Genomic DNA, 11,730 nt, shown 5'->3' with positions numbered 1-11,730 from the left:
TCCACTCGTCGCACGATGCAATCCCGCAGGGAACACACGAGGTTGCGCGTTGGGACGCGCAAATCGTGCGCGGCTGCAGGTGACGTCGCCGACGATGGTGAGCCACGCGGCTCGTGCAGCACACGCCGGGGCGAAGTGCAGGCACGACCGCACGGGAGAAGAGCTAGGCGCGACTGGCGAGGCGAGGTCGTCGGAGCGAGACGCAACACAACCTCTCTCTTCGACAGTCAGGGCGAACTCCCGTGCTCTGCGAGGTGAAGAGGTTTTGCGTGCTATGAGAGCGAGAGAGAGAGAGAGAGCGATGCATTCACGGAGCAGGCCTCCTGGAACGCGGTGTCGGTGTTGCAAGCTGCGCTGTGCAACGCGCAGTGTCGGCCGTAAGTCCGAGACGCGCGAAAAGAAATTATCGTCTACATGAGTAATAAGATGAAAAGTTCGCGCGCACTTCCGGAAAATGCTGGGCTACGATCACACAGCTTCGCTGTTTCAAGCGTTGCGCGGCCGAGTGCAAGGTTTTAGGAGCGAAGCTCCTTATAGCGGCACCCGTTCCGTCCCCGTCGTAGTAGTAGTAGTGTGTAACCAGTCTGAGAAAAATGAGAAAAAAAATTCCGAAGTTGTGTCCGTAGCGCGGAATCGAACCAGGGACCCCTCGCTTCCGAGCGCGCGGCGTTAGCCTACTACGCCACGAAGCGCACATAGACACACGCACCACGATGGCAATAAATACCCAACATTAACGAAAGGCCGCAGTTTCTAGCGCGTTTCTAACGCGTTTGTGCTAGCGCGTTACGGCCCGTGTAAGAAGCTGGTGTAAGACGCTGTGGCCTCTCCGCCTTACCTTCAACGCGTTTCGAACGCGCTGCCCAAGGCGGTGGCAAGTCAAGTTCAAGTCGAGGAGCGTTTATGAATACGGGGGGTATACTCTCTCAGCAGTCATGTGATGGCGTCGGCAAACGCGGTGCACGTTCCGGCATGTGTAAATGGCTGCGTAAGACGCTGTGGCCGCTCCCCCTTACTAGGGAGTACTGCACGTTTCTAACGCGTTTGTGCTAGCGTCCCCTTAAGCGGGAGATCCGATGATTCCCTCCGGAGCTTCGCCCACTCATCATCATTCACCCCGTGGATATGCTGTGATTTTTTTATTAGCAATATGTGTGATATTATTGAACCGGGATACAATTTTTGTGGATGATTGTGTACTGTGTGCAAGAGCATCTAATGAGTCATTGTTTTTATTGGCGGCCGACTTGAAGCGCGTATAAAAATGGCGTGTCACTAATAGCATGGCCCTATACATAAATAATTATGTAGACATTAGCTTCACTACAAAAATGTTACAAAATCAGATATAAGTATTTGTTAAGTGACCAGTTGAAATAAAAAAAATAATTCACCTGTGAAATATTTAGGTCTTATGCTGTCAGAGGATGGCTCTTGGTCATAACATCTCAATACCGTAGTTAGAAATGCCGGGCATGCCCTTCACTTGAAACAAAGTTTAAAACACATAAGTATTAACGTAAAAGAGCAGCGTAAAAAACAAATTTTACCAATGTTGGTGTAGGCATGCCCTGTGTTGAATGCGGTTTCTGATGTGCATATCAATGCAGCATTGGGTGAATGTTAAAGAACCCCAGGTGGACTAAAGTAATCCGGAGTCCCCCACCACGGCGTGCCTCATAATCAGATTGTGGTTTTGGCACGTAAAGCCCAACAATAAATTTTTTGCATATTAATGCTCTAGAAAAAGTCAAATTCGTCGCGACACTGTTCGACCTGGGGATATACAACCACTTTCAAGTGTAAGAGGAAAAAATAACTTGACTGGATCCTTTTGCTTGAACAGGGAAGCAGGTTACGTCTTAAATTGTTTTACTCAATCTTTCATAATCATATTGACACGTATACATGTTTATCTTTCACCGGTGACCACTTTTCACCGGCTAACAAATGTTAAACGTAATCGCTAGGCACAGGACGCGCCTGCAGGTATCGGAAGTTTCTGGAACGTTATCGATGCTTCTATCCGTTGTCTCTTGTCACCGACGCTCAGGTCATCTGATTGTATGAGCAACACGAATTATCTAGAACTTTCTGGAAGACACGCGGGTACCACGGATTATTCTGGGACCTTCGATGACTCATGTATAAAAGCCGACGCGTTTCGCCGCTGATCAGATTTCGACGATCGCCGTCTGTGTTCGCCGCTTTCGTTGTGCTTCGAGTGTAGCTTGATTTTGTGGGCCTGCAAGGGTTCGCCGTCAGCGCGCCACGTCCACAGCTTGGCGAGCGGTCACGTGACATCGCCGACTACCTCGCCAGAGCCCAGTGGCAATCACGACGACCCTCACGCTCGCCCTCACCAGGCCGCTACATCTCGCCGCATCGCCGGCTGTATGCCGGCCCAACCCGGGGCCGATCTCCTAGCCCTTACCCGGGAAACTAAAGGCAGCAACCGATGGAGGTGCGGTTGCTGTACGACGCAATGCTGAAGATACTCCGCTGCCGACGAACTAAATTCGCGAATCATCATGACGAGGTATCAGCATAGCGCCTGGCAAGAGCCTTGACGACAACACTTCGCCGCCGAAAGTAGACCTACCAACGCGACGTAGCAGCAGCGCAGCAAGCCGACGCAGCCGTGATCCGACGCCACGACTTAACCGTAACGCCAGACGATGGTCTACCCATCTAGACGTGCTATTCGATGGTCATAACGTCACCGCTCTCGTCGACACTGAAGCCGACTATTCCGTCTGCAGTGGCGAGTTCGCCGCCAAGTTGAAGAAGGTGAAAACGGCCTGGTAAGGACCCGATATCCGGGCAGCGGGAGGCCACCTAATAACGCCGGCTGGAATCTGCACAGCGCGAGTCACGGTAAACAACCGCACTTACCCGGCGAGCTTCGTAATCCTGCAGCACGGCTCCAGGGATGTTATCCTAGGCATGCACTTTCTAAACCAACACGGTGCAGTCATTGACTTAAGGTCCAAGTCGATAACGCTTTCAACGCACAACGCGACACCACCGGATACAAACACCAGTTACCGTGCCTTGAATGTGCTAGAACAACAAGTCACCGTTCCGCCTCGCTCCAGCGTAATGATTTCCGTCGGTACCGAAGTGCCTACAGACATGGAGGGTGTCATCGAGGGCGATCATCACTTACTGCACGACCGTGAAATTTACGTCGCTCGAGGCATAGGTGAGCTACATGAAGGCAAAGCAAGAGTGATGCTTACGAGCTTCAGCCACGAATACAAGCACATTAACAAAGGCACCACGGTCGCCTACATCGACGAAATAGTACAATCCAGCGGTGCTTTCGCCTTCACGGATTCTAGTGCACCTGCAACGATGACTGTAGTACCTGAACCAACTTTCGACCTCAATCAGAACCTTCCCAATCATAAGAAAGAATAGCTAAAAGCTCTGCTCCTGCAATACAAGAACTGCTTCTCGTCGTCGTCAAAAGTTCGACAAACCTCTGTCGCCAAGCACCGCATCATAACCGACGAATATGTCCGCCCACTCGGTCAGAGCCCCTACCGAGTTTCGGCGCGCGAACGCGAGGCCATAAGGCAACAAGTCAACGAAATGCTACGCGACGACATCATTCAGCCATCCAAGAGTCCGTGGGCGTCCCCCGTGGTGTTAGTAAAGAAGAAGGATGGAACGCTACGTTTCTGCGTCGATTATCGTCGCCTCAATAAAATCACGAAGAAGGACGTATACCCTCTCCTACGTATTGACGACGCCTTGGATCGACTCTACAACGCAAAGTACTTTTTGTCAATGGACCTCAACACCGGCTACTGGCAAGTCGAAGTCGACGAGAGGGACCGGGAGAAGACTGCCTTTATAGCACCAGACGGACTGTTCGAGTTCAAGGTCATGTCGTTTGGTCTTACCTGGGCACCTGCGACTTTCCAACGCGTCATGGATAATGTACTGGCAGGCTTGAAGTGGCAGACTTGCCTCGTCTATTTGGACGACGTCGTTTGCCTCAAGCTTCGAGGAATACCTCCGGCGCCTTCAAAGGTTCTTCAAGTTATCAAGACCTCCGGACTCACGTTAAAGCCAGAAAAGTGCCGCTTCGCATACGAGGAGCTCTTGTTTTTGGGCCACGTCATCAACAAGTCTGGAGTTTGCCCTAACCCACAGAAAACTGCGGCCATCGCTGACTTTCCTCCGCCCGCCGACAAGAAGGCAGTCCGTAGATTTCTTGGACTGCGCGCTTATTACAGGCGCTTCGTGAAGGACTTTTCACGGATCGCTGAGCCACTGATGTACCTCACGAAGGCCAACGTCGAGTTCAAGTGGGAGACGCCGCAAGTCGAAGCATTTGAAGAACTGAAGCGACGCCTGCAATCGCCGCCAATACTTGCACATTTCGACGAAAAAGCCGATACCGAAGTGCACACCGACGTAATCAGTGTAGGACTCAGCGCTGTGCTTGTGCAGAGGACTGACGGACTAGAAAGGGTTGCAAGTTACGCTAGCTGGTCGCTGTCGAAGGCGGAAACAAATTATTCCACAACCGAAAAGGAATGCCTCGCCATCATCTGGGCTACATCAAAGTTTCGTCCCTACCTCTATGGCAGGCCCTTCAAAGTTGTCAGCGACCACCACGCCTTGTGTTGGCTAGCTAACTGGAAGGATCCTTCAGGTCGCCTCGCACAATGGAGTCTGACACTTCAAGCATTCGACATCACCGTCGTTTAAAAGTCCGGGCGAAAGCACTCTGACGCCGACTGCTTGTCTCGCGCCCCCGTGGAACCACCGCCACAGGACGACCATGATGACGACACTTTGTCGGGACCCATCAGTCCTTGTCTGCTTGTCTGGCGCCCCCGTCGAACCGCCGCCACGGGACGACCAGGATGACGACACTTTCTTGGGACCCAACAACAGCGAGCTGACCCGGAACTAATGAGCCTTGTAGACTGCCTGGAAGGCAAGACCGTCATTGTGCCCAAGGTGTTCAGGCGAGGATTGGCGTCGTTTTTCTTGCAAAACGACATTCTCTTAAAGACGAACTTCTCGACTGTTCGAGCCAACTACCTCCTCGTGGTACCCTCAGCATTGCGTCCGGAGGTTCTGCGAGCTCTCCATGCATAGCGACCCAACGGCTGGACACCTCAGTTTTTCCCGCACGCTCGCGAAAATCCAAGAGAAATACTACTGGCCTCGCCTCTCTGCCGACGTCGCCCATTACGTAAGGACATGCCGAGACTCTCAGCGACGCAAAACACCGCCGACAAGGCCAGCCGGACTTCTACAGCCGATCGAGCCACCTCGCCGACTGTTCCAGATGATCGGAATGGTCATACTGGGGCCTTTCCCGACGTTGACGTCCGGGAATAAATGGATCGTCGTAGCTACGGACTACCTCACGCGCTACGCCGAAACAAAAGCCTTGCCCAAAGGCAGTGCCGCCAAGGTAGCCCGATTTTTCGTTGAGAACACCTTCCTGCGTCACGGCGCCGCAGAAGTCCTCGTCAACGACAGAGGTACAGCCTTTACGGCAGAACTAACTCAAGCCATCCTGCGATACAGCCATACAAGCCATCGCCGAACCACCGCCTACCACCCGCAGACGAATGGCCTCACCGAGCACCTAAATAAGACCATCGGCGACATGCTGGCAATGTACGTCGACGTCGAACACAAGACGTGGGATGCCATCCTTCCGCACGTGACCTTCGCATACAACACGGCCGTGCAAGAAACGAAGCACGTGGCGCCGTTCAACCTGGTCTACGGAAGGAACCCGGCAACGACGCTTGATGCCATGCTACCGGACGTCACCGACGAAGAAAATCTCGACGTTACCAGCTATTTGCAGCGTGCCGAAGAAGGCCGACAGCTCGCCCGCCTGCGCATCAAGAACCAGCAGAGGACCGACAGCCGACACTACAATCTTCGACGACGCTACGTCGAGTAGCAGCCCGGCGACCGTGTCTAGGTCTGGACTCCGATACGCCGACGAGGACTTAGCGAGAAACTGTTACGTCGCTATTTCGGACCATATAAGATCATCCGACGTATTGGCACACTGGACTATTAGGTCGTGCCAGACGGCATTTCGTAATCACAGCGGCGCCGGGCACGACATGAAGTCATAGAGTTTCTCACTATAACACCTAGAGGGTAAACTGGCGCCACCGGCTATGCGATTTTCTTAAACGGCGCCGTGCCCTCATGGGAATGACGGGATATGTGTCTGCGATTCTTGTGTTGGCTGGTGTTGTACGAGGCTCCGTCTAAAACGTGTCTATATGGCTACACAAATAACGCATTCTTAAAATAAAATCTACATAAAAGGCTTTCATTCACCCATATTACATCTAAAAATTAAATTATGGGGTTTTACGTGCCAAAACCAGTTCTGATTATGAGGCACGCCGTAGTGGGGGACTCCGGAAATTTGGACCACCTGGGGTTCTTTAACGTCCATATTACATCTCTCAATAAAGTTTACTCACCTGCAATGCAGCATCAAGCGAAGAAAAGCAAGAACAGACGACAAGTTGTTCCAAAGCGAGCGAGAATCTTATCGTCTGCCCTCCAACTTTAGCGGCCAGCTGATACTTATTACGTTCCATAGAATTCTGCATTGAATAGTATGTCCTCAAAATTAAACAAAACATGTTTTTGTGTAATAATAAAGCTAAAGCAGTTTTTACGTGCTGTTTTAGCAGGAAATGAATCATTGTGACAGACGGAACGGTACTAGCCAGGCGCGTCTTCAAGGCGTTCTGGCTCTCCAAGAACGATGCCAATTCGAAGTCACAATATACCGGCATTCCCATGGATACCACAGCGCAGCAGCGCCAGTTTTCCCTCTAGGTAATATAGTGAGAAACTCTACGCGTGAAGTCGTCCACGTGGTGCGTCTTAGCCCTTTCTACGCCCGCTGACGAACTTCGGTACTTTGTTACTTTGTTATTGTTTGTTGTTGTTTTTATTGCGATAGTAATTATATGGACACTTAAACCGGATTTCTGCCGTCGCTGTCGCCGTCGCCGTGAGGTTCCGTATAGATTCCAAGGGCGATAAAATCGTCGCCGCGCGCCGTATGCGCGAGCGAAAGCGTGAGGGGGGGGGACGCGCGCGCTATCACGGAGAGCGAACGCACGGCCGAAAGCAAACGCAACCGTCGCGCGAAAGGCCGTGGGGGTATGGGAGGGAGGGAGGCGGGGCGACGCTGTGCTCCGGCACCAAAGGCGTATCTTGCAATACTGCGTAAGGGGAACTTGCCACTCTATCTCCCACGCGACAGCAACAAAGCGGTAAGGCAGCGCGGGGAGGAAGGGGGGGGGGTGCAGCTTCTACTCTGCCAACAACTCCGTTCGTACTTTGCCCGGCTGTGGCCGTCGCCCGCACGGTCTCCTATCTCCACACGGCTCTGACCTTTGTATGCGCTGTGCATCCGCCGCTCAGTTTCCTTTGCAGCGATAGACCCCACGAACCTTGCCCGCTGCGGCGGCTGCGATTGCTGCCAACGTTTTGACAGTCGTTGTATGCGGTCATTCAGTGTGATCTATTCATGTTTGCTTGTGCGCGCTGACACCACGCTTGTTAATTCAGTTAGTAAGCAGATGTGTCCAAGTTTATGCAGCCGATAAAACTACTATCCCTACTCCGAATAGCTCTCTACTAATTTGCTATCGCAATTGATGTTTCGCCTTTCAGGCGAAACTGAGACTTTTTTTCTCTCTCTGTACGCGTGGTTTTGTTTTCGCTTTCTTGTTTGTATGATCAGGACGATGCTTTTTAAGGGGAGGGTATTGACACGTATATATGTTTATCTTTCACCGGTGACCGCTTTTCACCGGCTAAAAATGTTAAACGTTATCGCTAGGCACAGGACGCGCCTGCATGTATGGGAAGTTTCTCGAACGTTATCGATGCTTCTATCCGTTGTCTTTTGTCACCGACGCTCATGTAATCTGATTGTTTGAGAGACGCGAATTATCTAGATCTTTCTGGAAGAGATGTGGGTACCAGGGGTTATTCTGGGGCCTTCGATGACTCATGTATAAAAGCCGACGCGTTTCGCCGCTGATCAGATTTCGATGATCGCCGACTGTTTTCACCGCTTTCGTTGTGCTTTGAGTGTAGCTTACTTTTGTTGGCACATGTTTGCCCAATAAAGAATCAGTTTCGTCATACACAGTTTTACGACTGTTTACTTCAGCGTCACTACTACATGACAGTATGGGAATCTGCTGATCAGACTATCTGAAGTAGAGCACTGCACGGGCCGGTTTTTCAGGTCCGGGCCTGGCCCGAGCCCGAAAGTACCATTCTTTGGCCGGCCCGGTTCTGTTCCACCCATTAGCCCTTTTGCCTTTACGAAGCTAGCTCGCGTTCTCGATTATTGTGAAGATAGTGTCATGTGATCAACGGCCGCAGGGCGGTCTTCAAGCTGCATCATAGCAAGTTTTTGCCCTGCATCCCTTTTTTATGGTTACTTGATAATTTAACTGTGAGAGAAATAAACATTTCATTACTAGCCGAACACCCACAGATTATTATGTGAATATTTGGTATGAAAACAAACCATGCAATGGACACTTAGAAAAATAGGGAGGGATCAGGCTGGCAACAACCACCGGGAGTGGGGGAACCCCGGCTTACATTTAGGGATGAAGTTGTAAAAAAGCACATCGGTTGATCACCATGCTCGTGCTTTAAAGTGTGCGGCAACATACTATAGTGAAGGCATAGGTGAACACTACGATACACGCCACCGCCCGCCATTTAACCTCACTTTTTAATCTCATATAGTCATTCGGATGTAGCTACAGTGATAGAACTCGAGCCACTAATTTTGGTGCGAATGTAAATTTAGATACGCTGGTTACTGGTTTTCAGAAATACGATAATACACGGCCACTAGAAGCTTTTTTTTTTCATTAAACAGAAATTGTTGACCCACAAGGCTAACGCTCATCATATTTTCATGCGGAACATGCCATCTTTATTGCTTTATTCGGCTTCATTATAATGATGTCAATTTTTCAATCGACAATTTAGGCATCCTTGTTTAGAAATATATGCAAATTTAGACTCTGTCTAATTGTGTTTCAGTACAGTGCATCTACAACGTAGGCTTTCCTTGTTTTTTTTTCTCCGCCAGATTAAAGTATGAACTGGTTGCTTATTCACGTAAATTCGCAGACAACGCACCTAGTGCTACAAAAACATGTACAAGGCTGCGAACACGAGGGTCGCGCCACTTAACGAGTGGAAATAGCATTCAAAATAAAAATTTACGAGGCAATAAAGTGCTTTGCATTTCTATTTTGTTTTTCATATTCCCCTCCATAATGTTGAGAAATTTTGCAGCATCCGCGTAGTCTTAAAGCATTTGTCCAAGAACAATATACACTTGGAAGTCTCAGTTTAATTAGTTGGGCTAATTGTGATATAACCTACGGCAGAATATTCAACTCGCTTGAAAATATAACGAAGAAAATTAATGGAAACCAGTAGTAAGTTGCCCTGTGCCTTAGGACACAAAAAAGTTGCAAATGAACTTTTCAGAATTTGTTTGCTACAATTTTATCAATGTACTCTAAGTACTTCTTGAAAACTTACTTAATTTTTGTTTTTCCGTTAAAATGATCATGCCGAAAATCTATATATTTTTGTGCAGCAACAAAATATTGCCGTCGACTCTGCCTCTAGGCACGTCTTCCGCTCTTGAAAAATGTAACGAGCTCTATCGAAACTCATCTCATTGATTCCCGTTAAAGATAGCTCGGATACCTGAGACAGTCTAATGAATGTTTTTGCAGCGAGTCTCGCACCAATCCAATAGTTTTCAATTTCTTTAGCGTGACTGCAATGCATATATATTTCTAACTCTTTGTCAGGTTGATTCGAATCTGTGATGTCTAGCAACTCATGAAGTGTGCCTTTCGCCGCTATTCCCACCCACCCAAATGTGTTTCTCCTGGTCGATAGGCGGCGCCGCTGTCGAAATCATACCGCTACCTCCATCAAACTTCGGGTCGTCCGTCACATGCCTGAGCACGATCACCTCCAGGAATTCGAGGTGTTAATAGGCTGGGAACAATGTGGACAAGAGTTCGTTAGTGTCGCGAAGACGAAAGAATTTCTGCAGAACCATGTTAAGATGATTATCGAAGTTAATGCGATTAGCATTTACACAATCTAGCGAACAAGAAGCGACACACCGTGTTAGCTAAGACATCTTTGTTTAGAATCCGTAGTGTTTCTCCTTATTTTCAAGTGATTTGGCTATATGCGGCCATACACTGTCTCCCTGATTGACCCGATTTGTTATGACCATCACTCGCCAATGTTACCTCACGATGGTAGAACAAGTACCGCAGGCCGACAGCGCATTCAGTGACGACGATGGAATTACGAGGTAGGAATGATGTCGATAGAACGACGAAGGCATATAAGGACGACGGTATGACGACGATGAGAGGATTCTGAAGTGACGGCGATAAATAATTGCGACGGAATACAATGCCATGACACCGGTGTTCTAATCTCGATTGATTGACAATAATAGCACAATACTAGCGGAATGAAATATAAATTATGCTGATGGAACGGAAGGTGGTATGACGACCAACGCATTTATTAATTTTTAGCCAACCAGACACGCTTCTGAATAACATACCAGCCTGCTCCCTTTCTTTTCTCCTATTCCTTCCCAAGACGCTTTGCAAACATATCCTCTGCCGTTGAGCTCAGTACGCAAGTGCTCTAGCTCATTAGGCCACGTTTACACACACACACACGTTTACAAACGTATCTTGCCAACAAGTATATTATTCAAGCTCGAACTTAGGCGGAACATTGAGCTTGGGGGCTCCTATCGAAATACATGGGAAATCGTAAATAGTTTCTCAGAGCAACCAATGCACCAAATTTGATGAGTTAAGTTGAATTTAGAAAAATAAAAGTTGAAGTGTAGTGATTTCCGAAAGGGATATTTTATTATAGGCTGGTCTACCTTTCTTACGTCAAATTTTAAAGAATTGCCAAATTTCGAAAAAGAAAACTTGGCGTATAGAGCTATGTAGCTCAGCAGCTAAAAATGATATCGGAATTCTGTAAACTGCACCTAATAATACATCGAAAGCGGATAGTAATCATATATCATACACCATCCTGAAATATACCACTATGTTGTGAATGTTGCATTTGCAAAACCCTTCCAAACATTATAACAAGTTCACGTAAGTTTTAAGTTAAAGCAAAAAAATTGTTCGCTTTTGATGCTCCAACGGGTGCAGTTTATAGAAATGCCATATTTGTTTTTAATGGCTGAGTTTCGGATTTGTAAACATCATGCTTCTATTTTTTGAAATTTACGAACATCCTGCAATTCTTTGAAAACATTACACTATCTAAACGAAAATTCTATTTGCTGCAGTCTCTGCAATTTAACTTTCCCTCTTAAATGCAACACATTTCATTCAAATCGGTTCAGCGGTTTTCTCATGAAAGCATTCCTGCATTTTACATGTATTTGATAATCCGGTATCGAAGATAGGCCCGAGCTAAAGCTTTCTCTTAAACAATGGATCACGCCAGTTTTATAGGAAACCCATGAAACAGAACCCTGACGTATACATGCAAGACCGTGGCCACAGTGGTGTACAAATGAAAAGTCTGCTCAAGGAAAAAAAATGTATATTCATCGGAAGCTTCGCGGGAGCCGTTATCTCGATCAGA

This window comes from Dermacentor silvarum, chromosome 8, assembly GCF_013339745.2.
Source record: "Dermacentor silvarum isolate Dsil-2018 chromosome 8, BIME_Dsil_1.4, whole genome shotgun sequence".
Lineage (NCBI taxonomy): Eukaryota > Metazoa > Arthropoda > Arachnida > Ixodida > Ixodidae > Dermacentor > Dermacentor silvarum.
This window is presented reverse-complemented; position numbering follows the sequence as displayed.